Source organism: Panthera onca, chromosome B1, assembly GCF_046562875.1.
Source record: "Panthera onca isolate mPanOnc1 chromosome B1, mPanOnc1 haplotype 2, whole genome shotgun sequence".
Classification (NCBI taxonomy): Eukaryota; Metazoa; Chordata; class Mammalia; order Carnivora; family Felidae; genus Panthera; species Panthera onca.
In genome coordinates this window covers 54139768-54154130 of record NC_138342.1, presented here as the reverse complement: position 1 = coordinate 54154130, position 14363 = coordinate 54139768, and the positions used below count along the sequence as shown (strand labels likewise).

At 35.6% G+C, this 14363-nt stretch overlaps 1 pseudogene; it reads left to right on the top strand.

The window, feature by feature from the left end:
* The first annotated feature begins 10542 nt into the window (after positions 1-10542).
* LOC132693094 (actin, cytoplasmic 1-like) lies at positions 10543-11438 on the top strand (annotated as a pseudogene).
* Positions 11439-14363: the final 2925 nt, after the last annotated feature.

Sequence of the window (14363 nt, the reverse complement as noted above, 5' to 3'; positions counted from 1 at the left end):
CTTTCTCTTCCTGTACTCCTATAGCCAATTGAGAATTCTATCTCAATATAATAAAGCAGATTCCATCATTTGTAATGAAATAAACCTGCTATGGGTTTTATTGAAGTGAGGATAAATCCTGAATATCCACTTATGATTCTTACATTTATTCACTCAAAAATATTTATTATTCACCTATTATGCATGTCACATTTGGCCTTAATCTGTTGGAATATTTGGAAGTCTACTGAAAAATTATATATCTCAGAAAGGTCAGTGGAACTGATGATTAATAGATTCACTTTATAGAATATCCAAATTAGCTATTTCTAATGTCCAGAAAATATAGAAATTTAATAAATTGAATTACATATACTTAAGTATTTAGTGTCAAATAATTTCTATTGTTTAGCCACCTATTGTATCATGTATTTGGTTTGTAAAAATTATCTACACTGGAAACACTGGTGAGCAAAGCATTGGATTAATTTGTGGTGGCATCTCATTCATACTGTTTTAGGCAAAAGGTATTCTAAAAAGGTGAACAATTCCAGAAAAACGGTAGTACATTTGCAGTTTAAAGTTTTGCCACAAGTCAAAACTATTGAAGCCTCAGACTGTTCACTCTAGTGTTAAGGTGAAGTTCGAACAGTTACATAGTTTTTCAGGCATTTTGGAGCAATATTCTAGTAGTTCACTGCTTGAATATTGAAGTGTCACTTCTGGGAGTAACAGTCCTACTGAGTCACATCTTATAATTGGAAAAGCCCGACTCCTAAGTCAGAAACACATTTATGTTACATTTTCAATGTGTTTGCACTGGCAGCTATAGAACTTAGGAAATTTTATGTTCTTGTACAATTTATACAGGTAATGGATTTATTCATCCTCTTTTTTTTTCTTTTTATATGTAATGTTGACTTAGGTGATAACATACATTTAGGCGTATTTTTAATTCTATAGCAGTCATTACTCTAGCTTTAAGAAAGAAAGAGCAGACAATTTATGTTCAAAAACTCAGATCATAATAGGTTATCTTTTACATTTTGAAAGACTTTGTGAGTTTTCACCTGCCACAAATATCTACAAATGCTCTGTTTAACACAAGTGTATTCTGCAGTGGGCAAATTTGCACATTCATGGGTTATGCACAAATCTCCTATGAAATACGGAGACTACCTGTCTCTTTCTGAAAAGGCTGCAACCAGTTTTCTCTCCTTGTCATCCCTGGGTCTGAAATAGCAAATGGAAATTAATTATTTTCAATGGATTATTACCTTAGAATAATTGATAGAAATTTCAATGTGTGGAAAGAACCCTTGGCTGAGAAACTATCGTGGCTAGGGGCACCTGAGTGGCTCAGTGTGTTAAGCATCCGACTTTGGTTCATATCATGATCTCACAGTTGGTGAGTTTGGGTCCCATGTCAGGCTCTGTGCTGACAGTTCAGAGCCTAGAGCCTGGTTTGGATTCTGTGTCTCCCTCTCTCTCTGCCCCTCCCCTGCTCATGCTCTGTCTCTCTGTCTCCCTCTGTCAAAAATAAATAAACATTAAAAAATTAAAAAGAAAATATTGTGGCTAGGGAAATATTAATTATTCTAAATATTATGCTTTATCAAAAGCACATCCATAAACAAGTAGACAAATTTAGAGAGGTTAATAAAAATTACTAAAGATATGCTTTGCAAATTTACTTTAGTTAAAAGGGTCCTATCTGAGTTAAGTACCACATCACGTAGAGGACCCTGAATCCGACCTTAATTTAGGATCCTATACTCATGAGCAACTCCTGAAATAGACTACTTATTTTAACTGGTAATTATACACACACACACACACACACACACACACACACACACATACACACACACACACACACACACACACACAATAGTGATATTCTAGTGAAATAGAATTCTTGTGTACAGGACCTACCTTGCGTTATATAATTAAAGTATGCTGTGTCATCATTCTGACTGTTGTGTTGTAGTTGGGGCTCATTAACGCAAAACATTGCTCAAGGTATTTAACTTCTGAGTTTTGAAACTAACTGAAAAGAATAATTACAAATGCAATGTGTAAATGAGGTAGAATCACGTTCTTCTGAGTTTGCTTTGCTTAATCTATTTAAAATTTCTGTGAGTTGGACTTGCCCAAACGTTAACCATAAAAAGGACAAAACACTCTCACAAGCCGAAAAACATTGTAATTTATAAAAAATAGTACGATGCCCATAGGGGACTAACCTTAAATCAATGCCAGGTTGGGTTTCGAAATATTTTTAGCGTGTTTAAGTTGTACAAGATTTAGATGCTTTGCAGAGACATAATAAAAGATGACAGGTTAATTAAATATTGGAGATGCGCCAAAACACAGATCCCTCCTCATCACAGGGTTCAGCAGGTGCTTCCTTCTCAAGTGTTATATCTCAGTTGTAGGGAAGTTCACAAACTAATTAGGATCATGATGGATGACTGGTTATTACTTGAATAACTTGGTATTCAGGGTTTAGGAATATTAACATGATATAACACTGGAGGAGCATGCAAACATTTACTAATAAAGTTTGTATTAACCCACACAAGTGCTATGCTTGTTTCTTTGTGTGTTTTTTGTTTTTTGTGCTTTTTTAGAAATTTCACTTAAAATGAGCAGAAATAGCACATGGGGAAACAAAGATACAAAAATCTGTCTCACAAAAAGCAACCAAAAGTAAATCTAAGAGATCATTATTTCCTAAACTTGTGATGACGTGGTTAAGGGGTTGTTATATTGCAGGGTTAGCTTTGTCTGAATATTATCAGTTCCTTGATGATTTTTTTTTGATAGACCAAATAATCTAAATTATAATCTTGCTTACACTAGAGTATCAGAATTCCAGGAACTTCTTAGAATTTTCTAATCAGATTATCTCCGTTTATATTTTCTTTTTTATCTGTTTATACACTCCCACCTTCCACAGATGAAGATCTCTTTGAGGAACTTCATCTTTCATGTTTGCCAAGAAAATCTAGTATCAGAATAATTATAAGAGAAACTCATTAAGTATTTAAGGTAAATTAATAACAGATTACAATGTTAATTATAGATCACTTACTTCAATGTATAATTTTTATATTATTGCAATTTATAATTAGTAACAGATTATATAAATTGAATTTTTAGTAGGTTAACTTTCTATGTTTTGAACTCAATTGCCTGAGGGTATCCAAACACATCTTTATTCCTCATACAGAATCTCTTGTAAATCCTGTATCTGTGGATTTTCAGTGAATCACACATACAAACACATACTATAAACACTGATTACATTTTTATAACCTTTTTCTTTTCATTCTGAAGTGCAATCAAGTCTCATTTCTGTGCACCCAACCCATGCCATATAAATAAATCTATATTAATGGGACACTTTAAAATAGAGTCATAACAAGAAAGAGTAAATCACACAAAAAGTCAGTCATTTATATTTACCATTTAGAATCTCTTCACTCAAAGGCATGCATATTTTATAAGGAAACCATAACTGTACCAGATATTGGAGAGAAAATTATGACTCTGCTTGACCATGTGGTACCAGACAAATGTACCAGTTTTGGGTCCCAAAATGGTGAAATGCCTTCAAGCCAATCTGAAAGAAATAATAACAATTTGAAATAATGTGTGCTTAGTTTTAATTTGTACACCTCTGAGTACACTATTAATTTTGTGGTTAAAGGCTATTACAGAAAAGAACAGAATGAAGTAATATTCAGCAGGTGCTAGACAATATGTGCACACGATAAGCATCAGGGAGCCACCTGGGTTTGTCTAACTCCAGCCAAATCAATCTTTTATCCAATAATGAAAGATGATTCAGACATAGAGGGAAAGAGAGCACAGCATTGTATATTATTCCTAATGCAGTGATATACTTTTAGTGCAGATTAACTATTTGAAATCTCTCTTCCTCTCGCTCTCCATATACATATATTTATATACACAGATACATACATATGAAAATATCAATCTGTATAAATATAGATAACTGTATTTCTACAGGCCTTCTTTGAAAGTTGAAATGTCCTAAAAGGAACTGGCTAGGCTGGATACAGCCTTTCTTTTCTCTAGTATTGAATTAAGAAGGAAAATATGTGTCATTCCCCAAGCAATAGCAATCAATAAGCATTTATAGCATGCTTATTAATATTTTTGAGCATTATTAATGGTGGCTAGATCTGTGTAATTAGTGTCAGGTTTTAGAATTAATTTATTTGTTCACCAAAGATTTAGGGAGTTTAAGCTGTGTCTAAGAGAGTTGCTACTGTGTGGTACATGGGATTCAGTTAATTGTGTCTTAGTTTCTTTCCTTTCATTTACAAAATAGAGACAATAATAGCTCTATTTATTGAGGTTGTTTAGGAAGATGTAATAAGCTGATACAAAGAAAATTCTTGGAAGAATGTCTATTAGCACTTAGTAAGCACTGAATATATGGTAGAATACAGATAACATGTTATTTTTTTGTTTTGATTAAAGAGATAAGCTCTAATTTTTTTTATGTTTATTCATTTTTGAAAGACAGAGACAGAGCACAAGCAGGGGTGGGGCAGAGAGAGAGGGGGACACAGAATCTGAAGCAGGCTCCAGACTCTGAGCTGTCAGCACAGAGCCCGACGTGGGGCTCGAACTCACAAACCGCAAGATCATGACCTGAACTGAAGTCAGATGCTCAACCGACTGAGCCACCCAGGCACTCCAAGAGATAAGCCCTAATTAAATCTTATACCAAATGCTGAGGGTCTGTCCAGACTTCTTCGTTTATTAGATACTATTTAAGTGGGAAAGACAGGTATTTACCAGGGGTTAGAATATTTTTTCCCTGAAATAATATTACTTTGATAAACATGGACTTTTAACTCTGTGAAGGCATTCTTTGCAGTGGGAAAGAAGAGCATGATGATTTTTAAGATTATGGCTTTGCCAATTTTTTTTTTTTTTTTTGGTCTTTTCTATGGTCAGCAGCTTTTTTATCCCTCAGGTTATAGAAGAGGTAGCACACATCTCTGATACTACTTCACAGGTGATAATGCTGTTTATAAACCATCGGTGAGAAATGGTTGAATACCAATGTATAGTTTGCCTTACTTGTAGGAGGTATGAGAAAAGGTTAATACAGGGGATAAAAATGCTGTTTCCAGTATCCCAGTGGGTATTAGAGCCGAGCAGCTGAATGCTCTCATCCTTGGTAAGAAGCATGAGACTTGAGATGTAATAAAGTTTTATGATTTTGGTAAAATCATTAAATTCTCTGGGCCATTGTGTTATTATCTTAATGATGAAGACGCTAGTTTAGTAAGGTACCATTGAGTACTAAAATGTTAGTATCTGTTCTGGTACACTTTTTGTAAGCTAAAAGAATGTCTCCTTTTACAGTTTACTGAAGTAGACGTGGAGTGACAATCATTCCTATCATTTTCAGTCTTTGAGTAGACAACCCTTATATAGAATTTTAAAAGAAAACGTGAAATATTCTCCATATTTCCTAGTCATGTCAACTATAAAATACTTTAAACTACTTCAAGGAAGTGGCAGGTGCAAAAGTTTCTGTTACTGTTCAGCTGTAGGACAGAAATGTTTAACTCTTTGGAATATCAGTCTAGTTTTCTGAGTTCATCATAAACAAACTAAATATTTTTATGAAAAGTGTCAATAAAAATCCCAGAAATGGTTGTGTTACCAAACAGTATGGAGCAGATGATATATCAGTATTTAATTTCCTACTGCATTAGATCTCTGCCTCCAAAGAAAATTATAAATTACTATAGATATTTTCTGAATATGTGCAGCTCCATTCTTCATTGAACAAACTAAGTTGAAGAATGTAGCTTGAAGTGTATTGAAAAATTAAAAAAAAATTATTAGGGGAAGAAGAGAATATTTTTTCCTGGTCTAAAAAATGTATTTAGAGAATATGCATCAATTTAATCTTTAAACCAAATTTATTACAAAATGTGCTAAGGCAGTGAACATGTTTTAAACGGTGTTCGTCTTTTTAAGGCGGGAAATAAGTTGCCTTTACAATTTAATTCTAATCCATTTGGTTAGACAAGTTAAATGTGAGAATGTAAATAGAGAACCTGAAGAGAAGAGGAAAAAATCTCTTTGGAAACAGGCTATTTTTTTGTACCACTCTTAATTTGTCAAGACAAGGGTGTGAGCAAATTCAGGGTCAGAATGATTTATGGTGATTCATTCATTTTAATTATCTTTCTAAAGTTTTGAATAAACACTACTCAAACTCTTTTGGTCTTCTCTTTTTGGTTAATGGGCCTTTTATAAGAACATTGCATTGTAATTAAGTGATCAAATTCAGGCTGCTACAATAGAAAAAGCCATAAACTGCTTTCAGATTTCAGGAAGTGCAAAATCATCTCATTTCCTCTGACACCATAACTTTTATTGTTTGATTCATGCTTCTTCAACCTTTCTACCTCGTTTCTAAAACAGACCTTAGGTAACACTGAAAAAAAAAAAAACTAGAATATATAGAAAACTAGAAACAAAGAGAAGATTATTTCTGGGAGCATAATGAGAATCAACTGAGATTCCAAAAGAAAGACACTTGGTCATGGAGAAGAGGACAATAAAGAAAAGCTCAAAAATATTGCTCATTTATTTCAACACTATAGAAGTTTTCAAATCCAGTTTTATTGCTTAGGAATGAGCACTTGAACCATAAATAATGGTCCTTTATTTTTAGAAGGTATCCAGGATTAGATATAACAATGCCTTCATGTGCTTCAAAGTAACTTATTCCCCCAAGCAATCATGATAAATAGAAAAGTCCACTGTCATCTGAAACATTTAACTCTTCTATTGAGTTTCCCAAGTGTGTGCTCATTTTCCCCAAAGTAAGATTAAAAACAATTGTATGCAAACATTTCTGTGTCTTACACTATTCTAGTTTCTCTGAGGTATAAACAATAAATTTCCCCAGTGCCTCACTCATTTCCACATCTTATTCCAAAAGAGTGCACAAACTAATTAAGAAAAATGCATTTATTAAAAAATCCTGGGAATTTTTTGTTATCTCAGATGAGCACAGTACTTTGCAACAATTAAAAGCCTGCTTCGACCTGCATTAAAAGCTTTGCTAAGGGGCGCCTGGATGGCTCAGTCTGCTAAGAGTCCAACTTTGGCTCAGATCATGATCTCACAGTTCATGAATTTGAGCCCCGGGTCAGGTTCTGTGCTGACAGCTCAGAGCCTGGATCCTGGAGCCTGCTTTCGATTCTGTGTCTCCCTGTCTCTCTGCCCCTCCCCTGCTTGTGCAAGCTTTCTATCTCTTTCTCTCTCTCTCTCTCTCAATAATAGATAAACATTTAAAAAAAATTAAAAAAAAACTTTGCCTATAGTAGCATCATATACTTTGTTACTTCCAACTGCTTTGATTTGAGCATATATATTTTAAAAATTGATTCCTGCAAAGTTTGAAAGTCTAGAAGAGGGGAAAACCCATTATTAGCCTTAGAAATTCTATTTCTATCATTTTAAGGGTTAAATGTAAGACCTTTTGCAAAGATAGACTCAAAGTCTAGGAAGTTAACACTGATTCAACTACCAGTAATCCAAAGTGGGGAAGAGCAGAGAAATGCCTTCAAAGACACAGACTAAAATCCCTTAGGGAAAAATAAAACCATTGAGATTTAGCAGTTTAGAAGAACTGCATACCATGACAACTGAAGATACTTGTGGTTCTTCGAAATGAAAAACATTTCTTAGTTTTCTTACTAGACCAATAAGCAGTAGTCTAAACAGAAGTAGCTGAAGCTAACTCATTTGCATTTCCTTACGGACATGTGTGTGTAAGTCTGTTCTTAAGAAAAAAAATCAGAAGATGAAAGAAAAATTAAAATCTCATCTTAACCATGTATCTTCAGATATTGTGCACCGAAAGGTACAAACCTCATGAAATGTTTCTGCGGGATATGTTATGACAAAGAGGTTTTAAACTCCTCAATGTAACTGACAACGAGGCAGGTGATTAAAAGGAAGGAAAGACTATAAGTTACAAGCATGATGAGAGAGATACTCAGATTTCATTAATTTACACATCTTTCTTTCCATGTTTCTCCTTGCCCATGCTGGCTCTAACATGCTGTGCCCAGACAAGGACTAATTTTCTCACCACTCCTTACATATAGGTGAGACCATTTGAATATTTCTCTCTTAATGACATTTGAAGCGAAGGAATATATGACACTTTGAAGCCAATGATTTTATTTTCAAGCCTCTTCTTCTCATTTTAAACTCACCTATGTTGGTGTTGGGAATCCCAGGTGGATACCCTACACTAAAATTATGACGAGTTGCTTATATTGTACATGAGCATTATGTCACTGGGAAAATTATTTCTTGAGTCACTTCAATGAAGTGGCTACTGATGATGACTTCCATGTAGCAAAGCTACAGCCTGAAGATCTGCTGCTTGATCTGACATAAGTTCTGAATTTGGGGGCTTGTGACAACTTTATTTCTCACTGTAATTAATAAAATTGCAATCTGTTTTTTTTTTCCTTCAGTCTCCACTCTTTAGTTAGCATAAGACAGTCCCTGAGGGACTGATTATCCCTGAAAATAGAAAGAAGGGCATCCCTGAGCTTCTAAGGCAGAGAGCCAGATGCAGCCAGCCTTCTCTTTGATCATTTTATTATAATTTACATCTTCATTCATCCTAATCATTTTTAAGATGGGATATAAATGTGCTTGTTTCCAAGTAATCCATCTTTAGAACCCTAGTTTAACAATCTCTGCCTTTCTTATAAAATGTTAATGTTTTATTTTAAATCAAATACTAAGTTATATTGAGTACATTTGACCAGAAAGAAATTTGTCATACTGGTACATAGAAATTTTTGAGGTTATTAATAAATACATAAGTTGAATGTGATTCACTTTTTCTTGGAGGTATGTGTGGAATTCTGCATCTGCTTTTTTTTTTTAATTTTTTTTTTTAACGTTTATTTATTTTTGAGACAGAGACAGAGCATGAACGGGAGAGGGTCAGAGAGAGAGGGAGACACAGAATCTGAAACAGGCTCCAGGCTCTGAGCTGTCAGCACAGAGCCCGACGCAGGGCTTGAACTCACGAACCCGCAAGATCATGACCTGAGCTGAAGTCGGAGGCTTAACTGACTGAGCCACCCAGGCACCCCTGCATCTGCTTTTATATTGAAATCTTACACAGTACATCCCCATATTTGGAAGATGTCATGGTGAAAGTGGTGGGCAGAATAATAAACCCTTAAAAATATGCTAAACACAATCCCTGGAATGTGTATATTGTTACTTTACATGGCAAAGAGTCAAAGGGCCTTTGCAGAAGTGAATAGGGATATGTATTCTGAGATGGGAAATTATCCTGGATTATCCAATTGACCAAATCTAATCACATGAGTCCTTAAAAGCACGAAACTTTCTTGGCAGAGCTTAGAGACAGATGTGATCATGAAGAAGGGTCCAAGAACTGAAATAGTGTTGCCTTTGCAGATTAGGGAAGGAGAGCCCAAGCTAAGGGATGTATAGATCTCTGGAAGCTAGAAAAGGCATGGAAACAGGTTTCCCCTAGAGCATTCTTGGGAGGGGGGAAACACAGCCATCTTGACATCCTGAAATCTGTGGGGGACTTTTGACCTTCAGAAATGTAAAATAACAAATTTGTGTTGTTTTAGCTGCTAAATTTCTGGTAATGTGTTAGTATGGCAGTAGAAAACCAACATAGTAAATAATTTACATAGATTATAAGGAGATACTTGTGAAGGCACCATGTCATCTTGAAGATGAAGGACAAGAATAAAACAGAAGAAGAACTCTCAGAGAACCAACTTCACAAACAGCATATCATGGAGTCTCTTAGGGGAGTCTACATCTCACTAATGACTTTTAAAGGAGCAGTATCATTTGTACACAAAGGACACTCTTAACGGGACAAAGATGGTATGATCTCAAATTTGGGAAAAGCATGAAGTTGAAAGATTTTGGGTGATAATAGAAGATGCACCAAGTATGAAAATATTTAAAATAGGATGCCAGCCTGTTTTTTTTTTTTTTTTTCCTCACTGATATTCTTACCAACAGGACAGTAGACTAAGTATCCATGATCCAATTAAAAGAAACCTGGAAGTCTCACTCACTGTAGCCAGCCTGGATTCTGCCTTCTCCCACTGCCTGGTCTCTGCATCCACTGCCGCCACCTCCACCTCCACTAACGGCAATAGTAGAGGAGATTGCTGGGCTCGTCATTGACAATGGCTCTGACAAGCTCAAGGCAGGCTTTGCTGGGGATGATATCCCCTGGCCATTTTCCCGCCCATGGTTGAGTGCCCCGGCAACAGGGCATTATCATGAGCAGGGACCAGAAGGACTCCTACATAGGTGATGAGGCCCAAATCAAACCAGGCATCCTGACCCTCAAGTACCCCACTGAACATGGCATTGTTACCAACTGGGATGACATGGAGAAGATGGCACCATACCTTGTACAATGAGCTGTGTGTGGCTCCTGAGGAGCACCTCGTGCTGCTGACCAAGGCCCCATTGAACCCAAAGGCTAGCCATGAAAAGATGACTCAGATCATGTTCCAGACCTTCAATACCCTAGCCATGTACATGCCCATCCAGGCTGTTCCCTCTTCGTATGCTTCTGGCCATGCCACTGGTATTGTCATGGGCTCTGGGGATGGGGTCACCCACACCATGCCCATCTATGATGGGTACACCCTGCCCCAAGCCATCCTGCATCTGGACCTGGATGGCTGCTACCTGATGGAACCACCTCATGAAGACTCTTGGGTAGCTTGACTACAGCTTCACCACCACCACCGCAGAATGGGAAATTGTGAGTGACATCAGGGAGAAGCTCTGTTATGTTGCCCTGGATTTCGAGCAGGAGATGGCCACTGCCACCCCTTCATCCTTCCTGGAGAAGATCTATGAGCTGCCTATGTGCAGGTGATTACCATTGGCAGTGAGTGGTTCTGCTGTCCTGAGTGCTCCTCCAGCTCTTCTTTCTGTGTATGGAGTCCTGTGGTATCCACAAGACCACCTTCAACTCTATCTTGAAGTGTGATGTTGATATCTGAAAGGACTGCTATGCTAACATGGTGCTGTCTGGTGGGACCATCATATACCCGGGCATTGCCAACAGGATGCAGAAGGAGATGACAGCCCAGCCTGATGAAAATCAAGATAATGTCTGGTGCTGTCTGGTGGGACCATCATATACCCGGGCATTGCCAACAGGATGCAGAAGGAGATCACAGCCCAGCCTGATGAAAATCAAGATAATCTCTTCTCCTGTACTTAAGTACTCTGTGTGGATTGGGGGCTACATTCTGCTGTCTATCTTCCAGCAGATGCAGATCAGCAAGCAGGATTGTGATGGGTCTGGCCTCTCCATCATCCATCACAAATGCTTCTAAACGGAGGACATGTGTAACATTTGCTACATGAGTGAATTCTGAGGTATACATTTGCCCAAATGTATACACCTCATGCTAGCCCCATGAAACTGGAATAAGCCTTTGAAAATAAACTTGTCTTTGAAGCTTGTATCTGATATCTGCACTGGATTGTAGGACTTACTTACTTATTTATTTATTTATTTATTTATTTATTTATTTATTTATTTTGCATGTGAAATTCCAGTTTTCCTAATACCATTTAATGAAGATACTATCCTTTCCCCACTGAGTATTCTTGGCTCCCCTGTCCACTATTAATTGCCCATAATTACTCTTGGGCTTTTCATTCTGTTCCATAAAGTCTATGTCTGTTTTTATTCCTATACCATACTGTTTTGATTACTATAGTAATTATTGTAGAAAATTTGAAACCAAGAAGTGTGATGTCTACAACTTTATTCTTAATATTGCTTAACATTTCAAGATCTTTGCTGGTACCATTTGAATTTCTGTGAAAAATTCATTGGGATTTTGATAGAGATTGCATTAAATCTATAGACTGGGGTAGTATTTTTTTAAAAAATAATATTAACACTTCTGATCCATGAACACAAAATATCTATTTGTGTTTTCTTCTATTTCTTTCATCATCTTATATTTTTCAGAGTTGAGATCTTTCTCCTCATAGGGTAAATGTATTCCTAAATATTTCATTATTTTTTGATGCTCTGGTAAATGGAATTTGATAGATAACAGATAGATAGCAGATATTTTTTTCAGACGTTGTTGTATAGATACGTAAGTGTTTTTTGTCTGTTGATTTTGTATCCTAAACCTATACTGAGTTTATTATTCTATCAGTTTTTCTGGTGACATTTTTAGTATTATCTACATTAAAGATCATGTCATCAACAAACATACAAGGTAACTTTTTTCTTTCTAATTTGGATGTCTTTTATTTCTTTTTCTTGCCTAATCATTCTGGTTAGGACTTATGATACTATGTTGAATAAAAGTGGCAAGAGTGGGCATCCTTGTCTTGTTCCTAATCTCAGACGGAAAGCCTACAACCTACCGTCATTGAGTATATTAGTTGTGGACTTGTCATGTGTGGTTTTCAATATGTTGAGATATGTTTATTCTATACCCAATTTTTTTGAGAGTTTTTATCAAGACAGGATATTGAATGTTATCTTTTAGCGTATCTACCTAGATGATCTTATGATTTTTGTCTTTCATTCTATTAATGTGGTATATCATACTTATTGATTTGCGTATGTGAAACTGTTCTTGCATCACAGGGATAAGTCCCCTTTGATCATGACATGACCTTTTTCATGTGCTGTTGAATTTGGTTTGCTACTATTTTGTTGAGAATTTTACATCTATATTTATCAGGGATATTGGTCCATAGCTTTATTTTCTTGTAGTGCCCTTACCTGGCTTTGGTATTAGGGTAATGCTAACCTCATAAATGATTTTGAAAGTGTTCCCTCTTTAAATTTTTGGAAGATTTTGAGAAGGATTAGCGTTAATTCCTTAAATGTTTAGAATTGACCAGTGAAGCCACTTGGTTCTGAGCTTTTCTTTGTTGGGAAATTTTTGATTGCTGATTCAATTTCTTTACTTGTTTATTGATATGTTCAAATTTATATTTTTTTTCATTATGCAGATGTGGTAAGTTGCATGATTCAAATGTGGAAAGTTGTTTCTAGAAATTTATCAATTTATTCTAATACCATTTGTTGTCATAATTATTCATAGTAGGTTGTTAGGATTTTTTGCATTTCTTTTATCAGTTGTAGCATCTTTCATTTCTGATTTTACATATGAAAGTACTCCTTTTATTTTTTCTTGGCAAGTCCAACTGAAGGTTTGTCAATTTTTGTTTATCTTTTCAAAAAAACACCTCTTATCATCTTTTATATATTTTTTCTCTAATTATTCTCTGATCTTCTTCCTTTTGCTAACTTTGGGTTTATTTATTTATTTATTTTTTTAGTTGCTTGAGGTTTAAACCTAGGTTATTTGAGATCTTTCTCTTTTTTTAATGTAGTCATTTATTGGTGTGAAAGTCCCTGTTAACACTGTGTCTGGTGCATCTCATAACTTTTGTTATGTTTTGCTTTCATTTTTTTGTTGCAAGCTATTTTTTGGTTTCCCTTTTGATTTCTTCTTTGACCCATTGGTTGTTTAGGAGTGTGTGTAATTTTCACATATTGTAGATTTTCCAGAGCTCTTTTTGTTATTAATTTCCAGTTTCACACCATTTTGGTCAGAAAAGAGAACTTTGTATGATTTGTTAAATTTGTTAAGATTTGTTTTGTTACCTAACATATAATCTCTCTTTGAAAATGTTTTATGTGCACTTAAGAAGAGTATATATTCTGCTTCTGTTAGATGCAAACTTTTGTATATATCTGTTAGGTCTATTTGGTCTAAAATATGGTTCAATTAAAACATTTCCTTTGTTGATTTACCCATTGTCGGGAGTGGGGAATTGAAGTGTCTTACTGTTATTGTATTGCTATCTACTACTCCCTTCACATCTGTTAGTACTTGCTTACTCTATTTAGGTGCTTCTGTGTTGGGTGTGTGTGTGTGTGTGTGTGTGTGTGTGTGTCCTCACAGCTGAAGTGAGTCTTTTATAGTTAGGTCTTGTGTTTTTGTTGTTGTTGTTATTTGTTGGTTGGTTTGTTTGTGTTTTTTGTTTGTTTTAATCCATTCAGCATACTATGCCTTTTGTAAGAACTTTCTCTCTCTTGCCATCTTGTTCATTGTTTTCTAGCTCATATGTGGTTCCTTTGTTTCTTGCCTCTTGCTGTCTTCCTTTGTAAATTGATGATTTTCTTTAGTGTGGTATACTTTGATTCCTATGTCTTCTTTTGGTTATCCCAGGGCTTACTTGAAACCTGATAGAGATATAAAGGTTTACTTTCAGCT